The sequence below is a fragment of the Apus apus genome, chromosome 1 (genome assembly GCF_020740795.1).
Source record: "Apus apus isolate bApuApu2 chromosome 1, bApuApu2.pri.cur, whole genome shotgun sequence".
NCBI classification, from domain to species: domain Eukaryota; kingdom Metazoa; phylum Chordata; class Aves; order Apodiformes; family Apodidae; genus Apus; species Apus apus.
In genome coordinates this window covers 75,020,755-75,043,576 of record NC_067282.1, presented here as the reverse complement: position 1 = coordinate 75,043,576, position 22,822 = coordinate 75,020,755, and positions in this window count along the sequence as shown.

Genomic DNA, 22,822 nt, shown 5'->3' with positions numbered 1-22,822 from the left:
AGGATACCAAACAGCTTACAGACACAATGGACAGCTGAGTGTTTCCATTATTTTCTTGTGGAAGAAGACTTAAACCCTAATCTTACAGTTAAGCAAGCATGGCTTTACTCATGTACACAACTATGATTGATTCATGCAAATTATCTGCCGTAGTGTTAGCCAATCTGGATTTAACTGTTTAGATGATCAGTGCCTAAATCTATAATTACATAAAGTTAGCACCCAGTGTGCTACATTTACCATTACGAATAAATACTATTTAAAAAAAGTAAATAACATGCACTAAAAAGTTAAAGAGTTCTTGGAACACAAAGAAGTAACTTACTCAAAATAAACCACTCTTTTAGCTAGTCCTTTAAAAAAAAAATCAATTTTTATGACTTCTGAAAATTGGTATGTAATAGTTATAAGTCTTATATGGTTTCTACAATTGCTCTCTATAAAATTTGCCAAGTTTTTTTGGGTTTTGTTTTTTTTTTTAATATAACTGAAGCTCTGTATTTTATGTTAAAATTAGAAACTCTTCCTTTGTGGCCTTTTCAAGTTAATTATACCTCACAATAGCTCCTGATTTTAGAGCTACCACAGATTTAACCTCAAATCTCTCCTTATTACTAGCTAACTCTTTACAGTCTAGTGTAATGATGAAAATGCTAGAGAAGGAAACAGTAGAGGCAACTCCAAAGTTTCCAGCTTAAAAGCATTAAAGTAGCTCTTTTCTTAAAATACCTTGTTAGATCTAGCAGTGTGCACAGGTTTTATTTTAAGATTACTATTTCAGCATTGCAACACCTTTTGAGTGAGAGTCGGACATCTAATTAATCAGACACCCCTAGCTGCACTTAATCCTGGCATTAACGCCATTTATATAAACCTTGAATAAATCCAGTAAAGTGGTTATATAGAATAAAGCCTGTAAAGACAGGAACAATTCCTTCTCATTCCATTTCACCCTTTCTCCACTGCTTGGCACCCATCATGCAGTTAACAGTGCTGGTGCTTCTTGCTATTGTTTACCTTATACATCTTTACCATAGCTACTTCTGAGGGTTAAACAGTAAATTAAAGGAAGGGGATGTGGCATCTTGGGTCTAAATGTCAATAACATAAATGAGTGGCAAGTGGGAAGTTTACCAGCCAAATAAATTGTATATGTTTCTTTTACATCCATTATACCTGTCAGAGAAATAAAGAACTTTCCCTCAAGTGTCTGAGGCTGCTGGGGAGACACTGCGGGTGCTGGAGTAGCATGAGCCTTCATTTTGGATAACAAAGTAAAAGCAGTATGTCACTGGAAGTATGTTGAGAATGGCTCAACTTGTACAGAATGGCCTCCTTGTACAGAGGAATGATCTCCTATGGGACCAGAACTGCCCTTTGTCATGTACCAGTTGCAAGCCCCCTCCTGTTTGCTGCGTTTATCACCTAGTACTAGGGTTGTCTCCTGGCTAGTAAAAGATGGGAATTTGAACTGTTATCCTGGAAAGTTTTCTGACTACCATTCAGTTACACAAAAAGGAGATTTTAACAAGGGACACAGTGGTTTGCTTTGATTTATTTGATCCTTTTGGTTCTTAATTACTTGCTTTATGAAAGGGTGAATTTTCTGCACTTTCTTTTCTATGAGTAATTGTGTGGCTTGTCTCCTAAGAAGCCAGGTACCACCAGGGTGCCTCCCTGCCTCTCCTCTCACCAGAAGGGGCTGCCACCCCTCTGCTATCACCAGACAACTGTTACTCAGAATCTGCAGGTCATTCATCTGACATATCTAGATGCAATGGACAGGGAGCCAAGGCACTAGACTTTGACCTTTTGATCTATTTAGCTTAAGCACCTTAGCCAGATATACCTGCTCCAGTTCTATGGTGCCTGGAACACTGGAGACTTCAATTTTGTCTTGGGCTGCAGGAGCTGATGTAATACAAACATTGAAGCTCTTTTGTTATCTGACAGCAACCTCTGTGGCAATGTCTTATCCCTTTTCAATCCACAATTACTGCAGTTTCATACAGTAAGATCTCAACAAGATTATAATTATTATAGAAATATTTTGTTCCAGCAAGGCTGTCATGGACAATACATCTGAAGTCTCCTTTCTTTTTCCAAGTAGGAAGGGATGGACCACAGCAAGTTCCCTACAAAAAAAACCCAACACATCTCCAACATGATTTTTTGAAATAGCCTGGATTTGATAACTTTCTGAATGTGATCCAAATAGCTTGTATAATTAGCAAAACCAAATAAGCTTTCAGGTACTCAGGTCCTTCTCCAGGTCTGAAACAAAAATTATGGGAGATAATGAAATTTTCCTTCCTTCTGTGTCAGCCAGGTTTTTGTTTGTTTGTTTGTTTTTCTTTTTTCTTCCAATAGTATCTGTAGGTGCACTAAAAGCTGATATTTCTCCCTACAAAATTTGTCACAAAACCAAAACCTGCCTGAGGTTCTTTTCAGAAGACAGCGTGTGTGCACCTTAGAAGGTAAGAAGTCACCAGCTGGACAGCCAGAATAGATTCTCATACTAATGACACACATTTTTGGTTTATTTATTGCATGATTAATCATACTGGGATGCCTAAAACAATGAAGAGACATCTTTGTTTTTCTAATAAATAAACAAAAAAAAGCGAGAAACAGAACACAGTATTAAGTGCAGTCTAACCTGAGGTTTAAAATCAGGTCAGCCATTGTGATGCAACAAGGATCTCCTTTCCGAGCTATCTACCTCTTTTGCAAATGCTTCTAGCTAAGGAATGGCCAGTGATTGATGACCATTCTCTAAAAAAAGCCATTATTTCTAGCAGGGTTATTCATACATTTTTTTACAGACAGCACTAACAAAAATGTGGAAAATCTGTTGCCTTAACATTTTGTACCTCTTAGGGGGGATTTACCTGTGATTCTTGCAGTTCAGGTAGTCAGGGAGTGGCTTTCCTATTTTGAGAGAATCTTCTTGCTACTCTGTTCTTTCTAATGTGAATCTGAGTACTCCTCAGTAAAATCAGAGAAAGAGATATTTTCCAACTAACATACGCTTCTGTGAACAATCAATAAGCATTTGGTTCTGAGCCTTGGTGATGAATGTTCCCAAGGCACTCTTCACAACATCAGGGGATTCCTCTAAATGTCCTCAGGCAACTGGTAGATCAGATGTCTTTTCACTAAGGGTGGTGACATTTGCAGTTGCTTGGTTGCTGAATGCTGCTTGAAAACTAGCTGCTTTCCACTTGTGGTGGGCGTACAGAGATTCTGAGAAACATAGTCCTTTGGGATAGGAAAGTATTGCAGAAACATTGGATCAACTTTTTACAGAAAAGCAGCTGAAGGAACATTAGATCACGGTCATATTGTAGAGGGAGAAATATGTGTCAGCTTGGTATTCCTCTGCTACCCCAATGTCAGCCAAGTCAGGTCTGGCTTGAAAGAAGCACAGTGTCTGCTGAGATGCTCTGAAGAATTCCTTGGCAATAGGGATGTCTATCAGAGAGCTCACAGAAATGAGCTCTCCCTCCCACAGCAACTCGCCATTAATCCTCCTTCTTTGGCTGTCACTGCAGCAAAGCTACTGAACCTCTGTTGAGAGCATGTCTGAGGAAGAGAGGGAAAAAAAAAAACAAAACACAACAAAAACCCCCACCCCTAGAATATTCCAGGTTACCAACTCCAGGTAACTGAAACTCAAGGTCAGCTCCTCTAAGGACTTCCACAACTAGATTCCAGTCTTCTCCCTACCACACTGGTTCTTAAAATACCCTGTTTCTCTTAATCACTCACACAGTTTTATTTCCAGGGAAGCAGAAATCTACTATATCTGCCTTGAACAAAAGGGAATTGAGGAGATAAGCAACTTGCTGAAAAACAAACATGAGCTTTGAAACGGAGGGAGGAACTGAACTCATAGCTCTAGGAATGGGAAATATTAATTCTGGCCCCTACACCACCATTCTTCTACTTACCATTTAGGATTCAAGGTAGATGTTATGGGCACTTACTCTACACTAGGGTAAAATCTTGGGTGAATGGCAACAAGCCTTCTTTTCCTCCTGCAGCCTCCTACAAGTTTATAAGTCGTGACAGGGTTCAGCATTGTGCTGATTTGGTTTGGAATGGGTTTTGGTAGTGGGGAAGGGGCCCCAGGCATAGCTCCTGCAATAAGCTAACTGAAAGCTCTCCCGGCTCAATAAAATTTTTGCCACACCAAGTCATTAGAGAGAGAATCGATGCACCTCTGCAATAAGCATATGAATAGAGGAGGAATATAAGACCTGATCAGAGTGGAGAGCAGAGCTGGAACAGAAGTTTCCAGGTCTGTGAGCAAGGAGGGGGAGGAGGTGCCCAAGCACAATTCCCCTGCAGCCCATAGGGGAGCACAGTAGAGCAGATGTGGACCTGAAGCCTGTGGATTTGGAATCTGCTGCATAAAGTACCCTGCAGCAGGGGACATGACTGTTCCCAAAGCAGCCCGTGACTGTGGGAAGTCCGTCTGCTCCAGAAGGCCTGGACCTCATGGGAAGGACTCATTTGGGAAGGGTTGGTGAAGGACTCTCCCGTGGGCGTGACCTCGTGGGGACGGAGTGGAGGGGTGTTAGGAGTCATTCTCCCTGAAGAGGAAAAAGAGGCAGGAAACAACTGACTAAACTCTATTCCCTGTACCCCTGTCCCTGTCTCTGTATTGACCCACGAGCTTCTGGTTGTTTTTTGTCCTCCCCATCCCACAGTGGGGGGAAGGTGAGTGAGCAGCAGTGTGGTTCTTTGTTGTCACCTGAGCAGTCACATATTTTTTTTTTGTTGGATAGGCCCAAACCACTAGGAATATCAAGCCAGAAAGTTTTTAATAGATGTCCCTGCTTGGACTTTGTGTCCTTCTCAGCAGAAATCCATGTATCTCAGCTACACCGATATATGGGGTACAATACCTCGCACCTCCAGCCAGCAGTGTTTTATTTTCCTGGCTTCTGTGCTGAGAAGGATTGCATGATGGGAAAAATGGTTTGGCCTCAAGGAGCTATTTAATTCTAACTTTCTGAAACCTCCTTATTTTCTTTCTATGCTTATTTAAGTAATCACACGTCACTCTAGGGCATAGATTTGGAGTGTGCAATTCAAGCTGTGCTATGTTGTATTATGATGCAACGTAACACAGAGTAAATCCTTGCTTCTTCTGGGATGCTGCATTTTGAGGCACACTACTGCTAACACCTAAGTTTTGAAACGCAACTAATGACAAAATCATAACATCAGGATGTACTGATTCCAACTTAACTTAGAAAAGGTTAAAAAAAAAGGAAAAAAGACTGACAGACAGGGCATAAGATATAAAGACTGACAATAGTTTTGAATGCAAAGCTTTATGACAGATATTACTTGAACTTCCTTTATACTTTAATACAATTGATTCTAAGGAGAAAATACAGTCTCTTTTCTCTGCCTACCCTGCTATTTCTGCATAGTTTCCAATTTCAGTATGTCTAACAAAGGCGTAATCAGACTCACTATTACAGATGTGGGACATCTACTCCCACCACATTTCAAGTTGAAGCTTTAAGACCCACTTTTCACAGACTACTGCAACTACTTTTACTTTGTATATAGCTTTCTCCTTTGTTCAAAATCTTCACTTGTTTATAAATATTTATCTTTAAGCTGATACAAAAAAGCTGGATATCAAGCTGTATAAAAATGAAAGCCACAGATAAAAAAGAGCTGCAAAAATTCTGAGCAAATAACAATAATAATTAAAAAAAAAACCCCAAACCCTGCACTCCCAGTTGGCTATTCACAATCAAGCCACAATAAAATAGGTCTCACTACACAAAGATTCCTGTTGTGCCATTTATAACTTTCCTCCCTAGGGATTAATCGGTGGACAGAATCACTGCTGAGATGGGTGGTATATGTTCCCTAATACCCGTATAGCCAGGAATGCAGTGGATAATCAGCTTCTGTCACATTACTACCTTTTAGCTCCAAAAATCCATGTTGTCCTAATGGGAATAAATGAATGGCTGCTAATGAGAATAAACACTGCTGCTCACTAAGGAAATTGCTCAAAATTGGGCCAGCCTGAATCAACAAATTTGGAGAGACACTGAGCTTTAGTTTCACTAATTTCTTTGTATGGTTTAAAATAAAGCTGTCACCTACAGCACACTGAAAACATGCTACCTGTGGTTTTCACACAGGAAATTCTGGAATGGGTTGTATCTCAGCCAGAGACCTGTAAATCTCCCAGCTTCTCACTGAAGACTCAAAGACTGCAAACACCAAGGAAAGCAAGGCATTTAGTAGCAAAGGCAGGCAGTTGTAACAATAGGCCAAATACGCTCACCAAACCCTCTACTCTTATCCTTGCCAAAATATACAGGTGTAATACCTGCTGACATGCTGCTGTGTTGATACTGCATTGATACATCACTTTGTGGAAATGAGCTAATTTCTTCAGCCACTACAGATCATATAGTTGATAAAATAAAATGCAACAGAACAGTTTTGGACCACTCTGGTTCCGATATGTGCAGTTTTGAAGGCATGATTTTCAGATTATTATTGTTGCAAGCTTTAGCTATATTGTCTGCATCATCTAGTTGCCATCACATGCTGAAGGGAAATAACATATCAAGAAATTAATCAAAGGTGGAAGGCACACAAATGCCTTCCACGTTACTCTCCTGATGTTGCTCAGGGACAGAGTGAAAAGATGTGTACTTTTGCTGTCTATTGGCAACTGGCTTGCTTGGCAATCTGATTAAAATGCCAACAATCTGCCTTGAATTTTCAAATCTTCTACTCTTGGTACAAGTAAACACTGGACTTTATTGAGACTGAAATACACAGAACGAGGCAGTGCTAAGCTGTAGTCTTGCTCCTTGGAGGAGCCCAAGGGAGTAGCAACAGGAGCATGTGGATGAGGTAAAAAAATTACAGCAACCTAACATCAAGCAATCCAACATAAAATAGATGGATTCTTATCAAACAAAACCTGTACGAGGTGCATCACTCTCCTGGATACAATGTCATAATGGCTGCCTTTGGTATCCAAATTCTAACTAAGAAGGCAAATACTTTGTTTTACCAGCTATCTGGACTACTGAGAAACATAGGGTGCACATACTTGGCCAAGGGATCATTTTTGTTTATTATGTCAAATTTTCTAAACTTCATGTATCTATTACAAATCCAAATGGCCCAGAATTGATAAAAGATATCCTCATAACTTTCTGAATGCAACTTCAGTTGTAAAACATTTACCACCCAATATCACAGCCTCTTTGGGTAAAATAAATAGATATGAAAATATCTGTATTCATATGCAATGAATAGATAAAGGAATATATATATTACTTGATTGGTTTCTTTTCTCTTTCAATATGAGCAGCCAGCACCAGCCATTTAGGAACGATCAAATACTGTGTTCTTTTTCTGGAGAATGACACAATCTCTCCAAAACACTCTAAGATCCTGAACAATTCACTTACTTGCTTTGCCTTATTTTTTCCATCTGTTGAATGGGTATAGTGAAATACTGTATCTCATAAAAGTATTTTTAAAATTCGGCACTATATTGAATTCTTGACATATCTATGCAACCTCTTTGAAATCAACAGCTAGTTTCTACTGTCTTTTCCACTACTTTTTCTCATAAACATTGTAATTTTAGATAGGGACACTTATTTTAATGTGCCAGTTGTTTACCATTCACATAGATGTGTTATTCCTGTATTTTGATCACCAATGATTCTTTATCTCAAAAATTCAAAAGTGATCACAAATCTAAAATTAGAGGAAGCTACTGATTCTAGTGGAATCCTCCAAAGTCTTCTAGGTATCTTGCATTTCTTGTGATCTGTGTATGTAGTTATTTTGGAGAAGTTTGCAGAACTGGACATGATAGGTAACAGATCAGTCAACACAATCAGTCATTGGCAGTCCTGGAGGTAGCAGACTGAACTAAAGTGAGTTACCATGAGAATGAGCAGAATTTGAGTCAGTATTTCTAGAGGATTTGGAAACTGAAGAATGCTACATGAGCTACTTGATACTACTTATGGCAATAAGAAAGCATGACAGCCGCAGTTCAGCACATACTTAAGTATGTGCTTAAAGCTAGGCATGTTTCTTGGGTGTGTTGGTCATTATGGATCCCAATCAGTTTTGCAGTGCTGTATATGCATAGAGGAAAAATATCCTTCTTGACCCCCCACGGGCAATCATCTCAGCTCCTGAAGCATGAAATTAGAGTGGCCTTATCTTTGCTTGCATACTGTAACTACAAATGTTATTAGTGGTCATAAATTTAACAAGCCCTATTTTAAAAATCCATCTACAGCATTATTGCATGACTTTTGAAGACAGACCTTTTTGAGAACTTAGAACATTTTTCCTCCCATCTTTTATTCCATTTGGGGGAACTAGGGGAGGAAAGTCACTGTCTAACCTGCTGAAAGGCAAATATTAACACTGGTGTTTAGCTCAATTTCAGCTGCCTTAGAACAAACAGCCACTTCCTTATGTGTAGAAATAATAACATTAAAATAAACACCACCCTGTTCTTCCTTGGAGTCTAGGCAAAGACTTCGAACATTCACACCCTGGGCAAAGAAAATGTCAGCTCCCAAACTGCAAAATGTTGTGGTCTAATTTAAGGTGCCACCTGGCCAACTTTCTATCATTTGAACCCATATCCATGGTTTGCTTCTCTGTTTATTCTTACAATGGGAAAGCCCACGGCAGCTCAGCAGAAATTATTAACCACCAGTACAGAGAAATCACCAATATAGGCAAAGATATTGAGCTATATTTGGAAGACAGAAAGAAGACCAAAAGACCTATCAATGCCTAATATATATCAGCATAAACTTTCTGTTCAAAGAGCTACTCATGGCAGGTATTACTACTATCTCGAAGGAGAGAAAATGTGAATGGCAGTGCTGCCTCCCACATGTGGAGTACTTACCTCTCATACACAATGAACAACCTGTTTTTTAGTCCAGATGACTTTGTCCTTTAGATTGAGGAAAAACAACAAAGCCATAGTGAAAATAAAACCTTCATGACCAGGGGTGGGATAGAGTGTATTTCTCACTTGACCTTACTTGAAACCCTTCCCCCTGGCAAACGAGTTCCCACTGAGACTTAAACCATGAACAGCAGATAAACAGATGTTAACAGCGTCTTTGCCAAAACACTGCACTAGTTCCGAACTCCTGCTGAAAATGGTACTGGGCTTTATTCTCCCTCCTGTAGGCAGCTGTGCTAAAGGATTACAAGTTTGCTGCAGGCTCACTGAATAAAACAAGCAGAACTATGAGGGAGAAAGCCCTTTATGAACATCACTTCAAATAAGCTTACTTAACAGTCAGATGGGAAAAGATTGGTCTCTCTTTTCCTTCCTGCTTCCAAGCCTTTTCCAGGGGGAATACTCTGAGATTTATATTGCATTACACCTTCCACACGTAGGTCACTGTTCACTCTCCTAGCAAGCCCTTCTTTTCATTTTGTTCCTGTTCTCTCTGTCTTTGATGACACTGGTTTAAGTAAAACCATTATATCAGGAACCTACTGAAGCATCTGACAGAGACCATATTGTAGTTCACTCCGAGTATTTGAAACAGCAAAAGTAATCCTTGGTGCAAAGTACCTGCAATCAACAGAAATAAAGCAAAAAATACCCAAACAAACAAACAAACAAATTAAAAGGTTTCTCATTATGTCCTCACAAAAACCTCTTGGAGTATCTGCCACCTTGGCCAAGGAATGGCCAGGGACTTCCAGATCCAAACACACCATGCTTAAGCTGATGAGGGCTCATTTAGTCTGCAGAAGAGGCACAGATGAACTTTTATCCCCATGTCACTACTACTCTGCCAAAAGTTTTATTTCTATCTTTATTTTGAAAAACCTTTCTGGAGCATCAAGGGGAGTTCAGTAGCATCTGTACTCAGCAGGTGGAACTGATTTTTAAGATTTGGATCCTGGTACATGCCTTCTTAGGTCAAAGAGAAGCATCACTACTTGTCTTTTTTTTTTTTTTTTTAGCTAGATGCTACTGCATGTATTTGTGAACACAGTGAAGGCTTGAAAGATATTTTCTAGAAAACTAGATGCAAACACTTTGTTATCCTACTCAGAGTATAGTGAAGCAGAAGGACTTTATGGTTGTTTTGTATTTTTTTTAAAGGGAAGACTTTATTTTAAAAACAAAGGGGGAATTGGTGGGGAAAAGCATTGATTTAAAAAAAAAAAACAAAACATAAAACAACAAAAAGGACATCTTGAAAGCTTTTCTAACTTGCGTGGGTTTTCTATTTCCTGCAGATTGGAGAAGGTGAAGAGCATTGCCAAAAATGAAGATGCACACAAAAATAACCATGAATTGTTATAGCAGAGAAAGCAAATGAAAAATAAAAGCAGATACAGAACCTCATCGCAGTACTACTGGATCAGCTTCTAGGTCAAGCAACATGGAACAGCAATGAATAGATCTAGATGTTCTATGCCTTGAACTGGTAGTAGTATATGTTGGGACCTGAGGAGATGCATCCCAGAGTTCTGAAGGAACTGGCTGATGTAGTTGCCAAGCCACTCTCCATGGTATTTGAAAAGTCATGGAAGTCAGGTGAAGTTCTTCGTGACTGGAAGAAAGGAAACATTACACCCATTTTAAAAAAAGGTAGAAAGGAGGACCAGGTCCTACTGACCTGTCAGCCTCACCTCTGTGCCTTGGAAGATCATGGAACAGATCCTTCTAGAAGACATGCTAAGGCACATGGAGGACAGGGAGGCAATTCAGGACAGTCAGCATGACTTTACTAGGGGCAAATCCTGCCTGACCAACCTACTGGCTTTCTACAATGGAATGACTGCATCAGTGGACAAAGGAAGACCTATGGATGTCATCTATCTGGACTTCTGCAAGGCCTTTGACATGGTCCCCCACAACATCCTTCTCTCTAAATTGGGGAGATATGGGTTTGATGGGTGGACTGTCCAGTGGATAAGGAATTGGCTGGATGGTCACACTCAGAGGGTAGTGGTCAATGGCTCGATATCCAGATGGAAAACAGTGATAAGTAGTGTGCCTCAGGGGTCCCTAGTGGGACCAGTGTTGTTTAATGTCTTCATTAACAATATTGACAGTGGCACTGAGAGCACCCTCAGCAAGTTTTATGATGACATCAAGCTGGGTCATCAAGCAGTCAATATGCCAGAGGAATGGGATGCCATCCAGAGGGATCTGGACAAGCTAGAGAAGTGGGGCTAGGGGAACCTCATGAGGTTCAATAAGGCCAAGTCCTGCACCTGGGCCAGGGCAACCACAGATATGATACAGGCTGGGGGAAGACATGCTAGAGAGTAGCCCTGCGGAAAAAGACCTAGGCTGCATCAAGAGAAGCATGGCCAGCAGATCGAGAGGGGTGATTTTGTCTCTCTGCTCTGGTGAGACCTCACCTGAAGTGCTGTGTCCAGCTCTGGAGCCCCCAATACAAGAAGGATGTGGACCTATCGGAGCGTCTCCAGAGGAAGGCAGTGAAAATGATCAGAGAGCTGGAGCACCTCTCTTATGAAGACAGGCTGAGGGAGTTGGGGTTGTTAAGCCTGAAAAAGAGAAGACTCTGGGTGGACCTCATAGCAATTTTCCAGTACCTGTAAGTGGCCTACAAAAAGGCTGAGAAAGACCTGTTCACTAGGGCGTGTAATGATAGGACAAGGGGTAATGGTTTTAAGCTATAGAAGGGTAGGTCTAGGTTGGACATTAGGAAAAAGTTCTTTACTATGAGGGTGGTGGATCACTGGAACAGTTTGCCTGGAGAGGTGGTGGAGGCCCCATCCCTGGAGACATTCAAGGTCAGGCTTGATGGGACTCTGAGCAATCTGGTCTAGTTGGAGATGTGCCTGCTCATTGTAGATGGGTTGGACTAGATGGCCTTTATAGGTTTCTTCCAACCCAATGCACACTATGACTCTATGTTCTCCTTTTCAAAAAAATGATATGTACTTTTTTTTTTCCCTTTGAGAGAGAATGACTTTCTAATGGGGAGGAAATGCAGGTGCAACAATGGTTCCTAAATGCACTAAAATGAGGTCTCCAGTTGGTAAATGGGTAACAGGTTCTCTTCTTTTATTTCTTCCCCTTTGCTGGAGCTTCTGAACATTATTCAAAAATAAATGCATTTTCTGTGTATGGATGCACTTATGCGCAAAGTGCTATTGCATCTTCTTTTTTTTTTTTTTTCTTTGCCCTTCCTTGCTCCTGATATTACCAAATAATTTTCAGCATCAAGGCTTTTACAGTAATGGCAGTGCTCATTCAGCTGAATTCAAAACTCTCTTTACTATGAATACCGAGGGACAACACATGCAACTTTAAATCTACCCGGATGGTTTATTTTATTCAGGCATCAGTTACCTTAATATATGTAAGAAAGTATTTCACATTTTTAAACACTTAAGAAAAAGAAAGAGGGCTGGGGTCAAGAGAGAAAAGAGATCTGCCAACTGAAAAGAAAATTGAGAGGATCCTCTGCTTTGTGAGAAGCATAATGACAAAATAACCGACATCAACCTGACAAATCTAAAAATTATACACCCTTTGTAGTGGTTTCTAAGCTTCTCAAAAAACCTCTCTACAAGTTTTCACTCCATATTAGGAGCTTTTTTGATGCTTTTTTTCATCACAGTCTGAGGTGATCTGTATTGTTATGATATTATTGTCATTACTATTTTTAATACTAATAATGTTATTTGTTTTCCCAGTTGAGCACAAAGGACACAGGAGAAGTTTCCTCCTCAAATCCATATAACAGCATCTGGAGATGTGGAGAAAGTGTCAAAAGCATGCTGTCCCCTGTGCTGTTTTGTCCCATTTGGGTTAATTTAATTAATTGGATTTTGGGTCTTGTAACGTTAGCATGCAGCCTAACAGGCAATGATAGGGGCTGATCTGTGGCTCGCAAACTGGACTGATCAGATCAGGAAGGTTGCTGGCTTGATCTTGAGGCTACGCTTCGATCCTTGTATGATAAAGTGGGCAAATTAATATGTCTTTAATTTGGAGATGAGGTATTTAGGCTATGAAGCTGACATCCAGGTTTTGGTCAAATATTTATACCCTGCTTTACACAGGAATGGGTAAAAAATCACTTTCAAAAACAATAAGCTGAAAAGTCTTTTTTTACCTTTTAAAGTTTAAGTCAACTATCACTCAACACTATAACAATAAAATTCCAACATAACAAAAATGGCAAAGTAAGAGCAGAGAACTTAATTACACCCACAGTATGCACAATTCCAACTCAACAAAAATACCATCTTGTGAGCTAGCTCTTTCAAGTAGGATAAGAAAAAGATAACCTGGAGCTTATGATACAATTAATCCTAATGCTACATCTACCTGCAAAGATAATGAAGAGAAGATGTTAGGGTAGATTGCAAACCAAACCAAAGACACATGAACAAATCACATCCCCGTAACCTGAAAAAAAAAATCACATTTATCTTAGGGTCAGGTGCATGAGATCGGAAGAGAATGTTGCACAGAGCTAAATTATAATTAACATTTACACACCAGCACACTTTGGTGGTGCTGCTGCCTCTCAGGAAACCCAAAAGAGGCTGCTGCAACTGCCAAGGGGTGAGGAACATTAATATTCCCTCTTTTTCTCCCATGCCTACAGAAAGGCCTCTACAGGACAGGAGTGCACTGGATGTAGCTTGTGCCCTGACCCCTAAATATCCAACAAAGAAGAATTTCAACATGAAAGGAGGTATCACTCCATGAAGAAAAGGCAAAATCGCCTTTCTCTCCTTTTGTCCTTTGTAATTTGTAGAAGATGTGATTCCCTGAGCAAGACTGTCTAGCTGACCCCAGTGCTCTCACCAGTTACATAAACTGGTCTGTTCCTGTTGCATGGACTTGTTCTGAGGTTGTCTTGATCAGTCTTCATGCTTACTTCCACAAAGGAGGCCCACCGTTTGGCTTTCCAGGTGCCTGGACTTCTCCTTCCTGCTGCAGACCAGCTGACTACCTTTCAAAGGTGGGCCCAGGAAGACGAAGCATGTGGGAGGGAAGGAGAAGGGGACTGGTTTCAGACCACTCCCATGACTACACCTCTGGTTTCTTCTTTTCAGAGGCTTTCTTGTTAAGCAAGGATTGCAACAAATTCTCCCACATACTCTTGCAGGGCCACCTTTGTTTCAGCTTTTCTTTCACTTGTGTCTTTAAAGGATCGACAATATAATGGGAATGAGTATCTGGAGAACAGAGGAAGGTAAAACTGCGTCCTGCTCTGAAACACTGGTTAAGGCGCTGTATGTTAACGCAGCTGTATTTTAAACAGACATTTGAAAGACAAGTAGCTTTGACAAGATGCCAGTTTAGTCCTTTTGACTCTATCACAGAAAAGTAAATCTGTCTGGAAATTCTCAGAGGAAACAAAGTTTTGCTGAAGAATGCCAAATTCTTGACCCGGACCTATTTTGTTTGCAGCAACAGGGGTGATACAAACTTCTGCCAGAGCAAAGCAGTGTTTCTAGGGTTCCAGATAGATTTGTCCCTGCTTCTGAGTCACTGGGAACCCTGCCTGGCAATTTCTGTTATCAGCTGCAGAGTGAGGGCATTTTCAGTTTGCCTTTATTTTAATTTGCCTTCTGCTGGCAAGAATGCCTGAAAATAAAAAAGGAAAAAAAACACCTCACTCTCCAAAACAACCAAACAGCTCTCTCACAAATACACGGTGAAAGCAAAACTTTCTTTTGTGAGGTGACCTTGATTTCTTTCTCTCTCAGTAAGAAAAATATGACTACACTGTCAATGCTGGATGTTACTGATCTGAGATCACTTGGGCTTTATCTACACAGGGGATTTACACAGACTTTCCCACTGAGCAGAAAGCAGCAGAAGTAACAATAGTGGTTGTGGTGAATAAGCTCTGGAGGGAAGACCTGTATTTTATTAGCCTTTTCAAATGACTTACTAGTTTCTCAGGTGTTAGAATACTTTTCTCGGGAAAGAGAAGGAAGGACAAATCACCGATACTGCTACCTCCACTAAATCCAAGCCAGTCTCTCACTTGGGATAAATTGGTGGAAACACATTGAAAGCAATGAATTAAGGCTTATTCACAGCCAGCCTGAGGATCTGTATTTTCATACATGAATACAAACCCACAGAGAGAGTAGAACCAAGCAACTACTGACACTAGATTAATTTTCTCATTTTCTGAGTCTGGCAGTATGTTACACATCCCAGAAACAGATTTGCCACAGGCCTAATGCTTCCCTACACATATATTTTAGAGGATGCTGCTGAAGACTCTGCCTTTACTAATTTAAGTATTTGCCCATTTCACAAATCTCAGCTCAGTTTCATAGAATCACAGAATCACAGAATCGTCAAGGTTGGAAAAGACCTTCAAGATCATTAAGTCCAACCATCTACCCCAGAACCCCTAACCCCTAAACCATCTTATGAAACACCACCTTTACTTCATTTCCTCACCATTCTGTGGCACACAGTGGCTTGCTGCAAATTAAGAATACCAACCCTGAAAAGTGGCAGAGGCAGAGAAGAGCTATGGTAAGTTATTTTTCTTAAAACTGAGTGAATCTAGCCATTCGTGTTCATTGGTTTAAAGTTTTACAGCCATTGCAATGGCATCTCTCCTCCCTGGAACCCAGTAGCTGCCACTGTATATCTGCAGAGTGCACCTGCATGGTGTGGGTGTGTTTCTTCTCTGATAATACTTGTACTATTTTGGTAATTACTGAGCAGTCCTGGTTCCTGGACACTACACTATTACAATGCACTGTGAAAGTACCACTGAAATTAGTGGGCATCTGAAAGCTTTCTCCTGTGAATTGCTCAAAGGGAAACCTTTTCTACTTGCAAATGACATGAATGAGAAAAGAATTAAAGTTGGCCACAGCTCCTTGGTGCCTGATTAACAAAGTACATGCTGCTCCAGCATGCTTGAAGGATAATAATTCAATTTAAAGGTATATATTAGAAGCACAAGCTACAGCTGATTCTGTGCACTTTTAATTTGCTTAACTACCAGGTTTACAGAGAGAAGGTGGAACTCTTGCTGAGATGTTCACTCAGTACAGAATGACACACCACCACAGACTGTCAGTTATCCAGAAGAAATCAGAGCTGTGTGGTGCCTTTCTGTCTCAGTGTTGTTTTCTAATTCAAAACATTCCCCTTGCTCTGATATCCATCCCTCCAAGTACTATGGGGAGCAAACATACCAGGGGATTTCACAATGTGTTGCAAAAGTTTACAAACAAATTTTAAAAGCACAAACCCTTGATGATTTCTGACATTTACCAACATTTATGTTCCAAAACTGCACTATTACTGCATTTTAAGGAAAAAATTATATTAAGTTTGATGTCTATAAGAATTCAGTCATCAATAACAACATCAGAGTCTTCCTTGTTATCTCACTAATCTGGTGTTACTCACCCTTCTTATAGTGTGCAAAAGTGTTATAATAATCTTACTGTTATATTAATTGCTGTTAAAAATCATAATGACTAGAACTCACTGATAATTTTTGGCAGCAGTCTCCAAGCTTTCTAACAGGCTGTGTTCCACCTGGTTTAACTTCAGGATTCATAATTTCTGGCAACGCCCATAGTTGCAGCTACATTTCTGTTAGGGTCACACACACAGTTGGGATAGAGACATCTTACATGAGGAATTGTAGCGACTCGGCCAGATCATTAAATCCTCTTTTTCCCCCTCACATACCTTGTCTATCCAGGAAATGAAAAATAGCAGAATATGCATAAAATGAGGGGTCTGCATTCTAAGTACCTTTCAAGACCCGTTTATTTTTTCTCACAGTGAGAGGGGAATGTAATGGAAGTTCTACCAGTCAAGACTTTCAGAATCAACTGGAAGCAAAAGTGGAAAAATGTATCATCTTGCATTATCTCCTCAGGATTGCAAACTAGGTGATCTAATAGGCCTTATCCATCTTCATAAATCTGGGAAACCAAGTAAATGTTCATTTCGGGCTTTCTTTCCATCAAGCTCTATATACCTGATATCTAAGAAAAAAACAACAACCAAAAAGCCACAACCTGTATCTACATTTAATTTAAACTATTAGCACGGCTCATTTAGTCTTTAAATTTTACATCTGGAAGCAATACATTTGGAGTTTTAAGGCTGAATATAAGTTTCTAAGTTCCACTGTCCTGGACTCCATGACAGTCTGAATATTTCCTCAGAATTTACAGTGTGTCCTTATCACTGAATCACAGAATAATTCTGGTTGAAAACAATTTTTAACATCGAGTCCAACCTAATCCTACTTGTTCAGTGCCAGTTAGTGCTAAACCCTATTCCCAAGCGCTACAGCTACACATCTTTTAAACACTTCCAGGGATGGTTATTCAACCACCTCCCTGGGCAGCCTGTTCCAGTGTCTGACAACATTTCTGGTGAAGAAATTTCTCCTAATATCCAATCTAAACCTTCCCTGGCACAACTTGAGATCATTTCCTCTTGTAGTATTAATTGTTACTAGGGAGAAGAGACTGACCCCCATCTCACTACAGCCTCCTCTCAGGTAGCTGTAGAGAGAGATGAGGTCTCCCCACAGCCTTCTTTTCTCCATACTAAACAACCCCAGTTCCCTCAGATGCTCCTTGTAAGACTTTTTCTCCAGACCCTTCACCATCATCATTGCCCTTCTCTGGATTCACTCCAGCACATCGATGTTCTTATTGACGTGCAGCCTCACCAATGCCCAGTACAGGAGGGCAATCACTTCCCTACTCCTGCTGGCCACACTATTGCTGATACAAGCCAGGAAGCTGTTGGTTTTCTTGGCCACCTGGGCACACTGCTGGCTCATGTTCAGTGAGGTGTTGACCAGCACCCCCAGGTCCTTTTCCTCTGTGCAGCTCTCCAGCCACTCTGCCCCAAGCCAGTAGCACTGCATGGGGTTGTTGTGAACCGTCTGCAGGACCTGACACTTGGTCTTGTTGAACCTCATATGATTTGCCTCGGCCTATCAATCCAGCCTGTCCAGATCCCTCTGTAGAGCCTTCCTACCCTCAGGCAGATCAACACTCCCAGCCAACTTAGTGTCATCTGCAAATTCACTGAGAGTACACTTGATCTCTTCATCCAGGTCATTGATAAGGATCTTAAACAGAACTGGCCCCAACACTGAGCCCTGGGAAACACCACTGGTGACCAGCTGTCAACTGGATTTAACTCCATTCACCATAACTCTTTGGGCCTGGCTATTCAGCCTTTTTTTACCCATCAAAGCTTACACTGATCTAGGCCATATGTAGCCAGTTTCTCCAGGAAAAACTAGCTACAATGGTGTGACCTCTAAACTCCCATGGTGTGTACAGAATATGAATTCCAATTAAATACATACCTGGCTTTGCAGTATAAATCAAAGAATTCTGAAATGTATTATTATGCTCCTGTAAACAAAGTTTGATGGAACATGTAGCAAAGAGATACTGTCTGAGATATGGATGCAAGTTGATTCCCCAGACCTAAACATTGAAGGTTAATGTTACTCTGTAACCTCACTATAAATCCATATCTGAAAATATGTAGCAGACACTATAGTGGAGGTCTTCCAAATAACAGAACAAACATTTCTGTCAATCATAAGGAATCCCGAATCAAATCCAAACTTTCTAAGATGTCCTGTAAGTCAGCAGTTATTTCAAAGGAAGTTGAAGGTGTTCGATAGCTCTGAAAAATCACAGCACAAATTGTACAGAGCACACAGCAATACAGGGGTTCATATTATTACTTTCTGCCTCAGGAGTTTTGAGAGAGGCAATCCACAGCATAGACTGTTTTAGATTCCAGCCAATATTTCAGGTTCCAACCAGTAGAATCACATTAGTTATGTAAGCCACTTTCCCAAAATGCATTATGAGTTAATAATTTTGTACTTAAATATACACATCTTCTACTGTTTAAAAGTATTAGTGGAATTGAGAGGGCTTCAAGGAGGAAAAGTAGCTTCCAGTACTCTGCTCATTAAAAATATTAAATAAAATGGAGAAACATTAAAGTTTCATGCTGAACTTTCAATGTCGTATTTTTCACAATTTAACCACTAGTCTTCTCAACTCATTTTTGGCATCTATTAAAAACTAAACTGAACACTTCTTCCAATCAAACAATTGTGGAGTTCTTTAATTTTCTGGCAATACCTGAAGGTTGCCTGCATTGTCATAACTTACAACATCTGAATGACTACAATTATTTGTAATACCATTTCCTTATTTAACAGTCCTTTGTGAGGTGACAGTAACAATTCCTAAACTTTTACTGTCATTAGAAGAGATCATTGTCAAGGACACAGAACTACTCAAAGTTAAAAGAGGAAGGAAGCAGAGGAAATGTCCCTCAGTTAGAAGTTCCCCCCATATAAGCCTGAAAACAGAAAATTCAAGGTTCTTCTTGACCATTTGGCTTCTCTGAATTTTTGGATGACTCATGGTCTTGCTAATGACCAAACAGAAAATAAGGGGATAGAAGCCTCATAAATCAGGTGTGTCAGCAAAGTGCCTATGTTCAAGGAAAATACATACTCACCAACTGACCAAAAGAGGTGGCAGAAGGTAGCCAGGACCATCTACCTGACCATCTGAATTCTAGCAACTTTTTATGCCTAGGAATCAAACTGCACCCTGTGAGGCAATGTGTTATGAAGCAATACAAAGGGTAGTAGATTTTACCCAAGGCAGTATCTTTTTGTACTGTTTTTGCCTGGGATAGAGTTAATTTTCTTCACAGTAGCTGGTATGAGGCTGTGCTTTGGATTTGTACTGGAAACGGAGTTGATAATGCGGAGAAGTTTTTGTAAATGCTGAGCAGCGCTCACAGAGTATCAAGGCGTTTTCTGCTTCTCACCTCATCCCACCAGCAAGGAGGCTGGAGATGCATAAGATGGTGAGAGGGAACACAGCCGGGACAGCTGATCCCAACTGACCAAAGGAGTATTCCATACCATATGATGTCATACTCAGCAAGAAAAGGTAAGAAGGAGAAAGAGCAGCATGTTAAATAATGATAACATTCGTCTTCCCAAGTCAACATTTTGCGTGATGTAGCCCTGCTTTCCTGGAGATCGCTGAAAGCCTGCCTGCCATGGGAAAAAGTAAATGAATTCCTTGCTTTTGTGTTACTTACTAAACTGTCTTTATCTCAACCCACGAGTTTTCTCACTTTCACTCTTGCAATTTTCCCCCATCCTACTGTGAGGGGAGTGAGCGAGTAGCTCTGAGGTACTTACTTACTGCCTGGTGTCAAATTATGACACTTTTGCGCATATGTTCCCAGATCTATCTGTAAGCACTGCAGTCACAGATCCTAGTTCAATTTCAGACATCTAGGCTTCTTATCCAAATGTCTGATGATATTACTCTTTTGCTTCATGATATCCTTTCAGCAGAGTCCCTCATGTTAGCCTGTTCCTTTCTCCATCACTCTGTTTGAAGTTAGCTACTTAAAATATTATTTTCATTAATTGCCACCTACAATCCAGAGCACATAGTCCCTGCTGATCTTGATTCCCAAGTATTACAGGCCATGAGCACTTCAGCTGCTGAGAAGATCGTTTCACCTGCATGAAAAATACTTAAAAGAATACTATTTTTCTCTTCAATCAGCTAGGCATGTATTTTCATGTCTTTGTGTAAATGGTCATAAGAAAATAAAACTCAAATGTTTTGGGAAGAATGACTGTCAATTTGTCTTTGTTTGAGAATTTGACAGTTGTCCATCTGCCCAGCATTGTGCCTGTAGCCATGCATGCCACACTGTGTATTTAATTTAGCATACTCCTTGCAGTTCTACTTCCTTGATCTGCATGTGGGTTTCCAGTCACACTAATGCTTTCGATGTATGGCCATTTAGTAACATCTTGAAATCAACTGAACTTCCCAGAGATACAGGAACCTGAGCTGCCATATACTACCACAGGATTAGTGTTTAAGTGGAAGTAATTTAACAACCTTAATTGCATGGTATGTTTAAGTACAACCATTAATAATGAATGCTTGCTTAGTTATATCCATAGAAATTACTGTTCAAGCAAGTGGTTTCTGCTGCCTCCAAATAAGCTTTTAAAAATCAGATCCTTCTTACCTGTTATAGATTAAGCCATCAAATGTATATATGATGAGGATTTTATCCTTTGCAGAGAACAATAATCCAAACAGTTCAATGTATTACCATTCTGTGAAGGTCAGAACTAAAGCACTGCTAAGCCAGACTAAAAACTGACTTGAAAAGTACTCTCCTACTCCTATGTAATATGAATGCCATAACTTAAAGCTATAGCAGTTTAACATGACAAAAATTCCTTTTATTGAATGCATAGCCCTTTAGTGCATGTATCTTGACCAGCTTTTGATTTTACATACGGGTACAACCCATCTTTTCTGCATGATGGGATCCAAGAAGTCATACTGAGTTGAAAAAGTAGAAATATACTAATATTGCTATGCAGCTTGAAAGATATATGTCATTATGCAGATGCCTATTTCCTTACAAGCTTTAAAGTTACAGCAAAGTTATCAAACATCTTTACACACATAAATCATTCATTCAGCTTTTTAAATTTCTGGCTCATTTCCTGACTCAGGAATAAGTTATAGTAATTCAGGTACACATGAAACTGCCACCAGGCTGCTGCAGTCCTTATATGCAGCCAAATACATACTCTGCCTCCAGTTTTTTACTGTTGTGATTTTGATTTTGCAACACCAATAAGGCATTTCAGATGTAACGCTCTTCAGGGGTTATTACTGAAATTCTTGGGTGGTTATAGCTACTCAGACTCTGGCTCTTGGCTCCACACAGCCTAAGCAGGATTCTGTGGCATTCTAGTAGGTATTTATTTACACGGATAACACCAAGTATCATTGGGTAAGGCAGACGGCCCACAAAAGCAGTTTTTCTCCTTTTCTCCTATTCCAGGAGGAGATTGGGTGCATACATTTTGCCTTACATAACGTGAAATCTCATCATCCAGCCTCCTCCCACATCCCTCTATGTGTTTAAAAGTGGTCTGGATGTGGCGCTTGGGAACACAGCTTAGTGCTGGACTTGGTAGAGTAGGGCTAATGGTTGGACTAGATGATCTTAAAGGTCTTTTCCAACCTAGGTGCTTCTGTGATTCTATGATTCTATCCCACTGGGCCATCACAGAAGGGGATAAATTCATAAACCGCTGAAATCAATCTCAGAGGTACTTCTTTTTTTCCTTATGTTAAAAGGTAGTCCAGGGGTGGAAGGAGGAAGGTGTCTGACTACTCTTCAAGTTGTCTGAATTAAAAAAATGAAACCAGATAAATGTATTGCATAGATAGGTTTTAAATGTCTAACACTTTAAACAGATGGGTATGTTTGTTCAAGAAATTCCCATGCAGAGTGTCTTCACTTTGTTTTGGCCAGTGAGAACTGCATAATTCCAAATTGTACATGCTAAACTGGAATCACTGAATTGCAAATGGCAAAGTCCTCTTCTGAGACAAAAGGTACTCAGAAATCTTAGGCTTGTCCCAATATGCCTCTATTCAACCCTACTTCAAGGTGAAAGGAAGCTTAAATATAGTGTGATCCATCCTCAAAACTGCATGAAACTATTGCCTTTTCACTATCTTTTGCAAGTTTCATAAGGCTCATTTACATGACTCCTCTTGACTGAAATGTGTTTTAGAAGTCTCTTGTATTTAAATATCAACAGTTGTTTACTGAAATTGTTCGTCAATGGGTTGCTCAGTCTCAGTGCATTTCAACTCAGTTTGTTCACATCTGTGAAAAGTA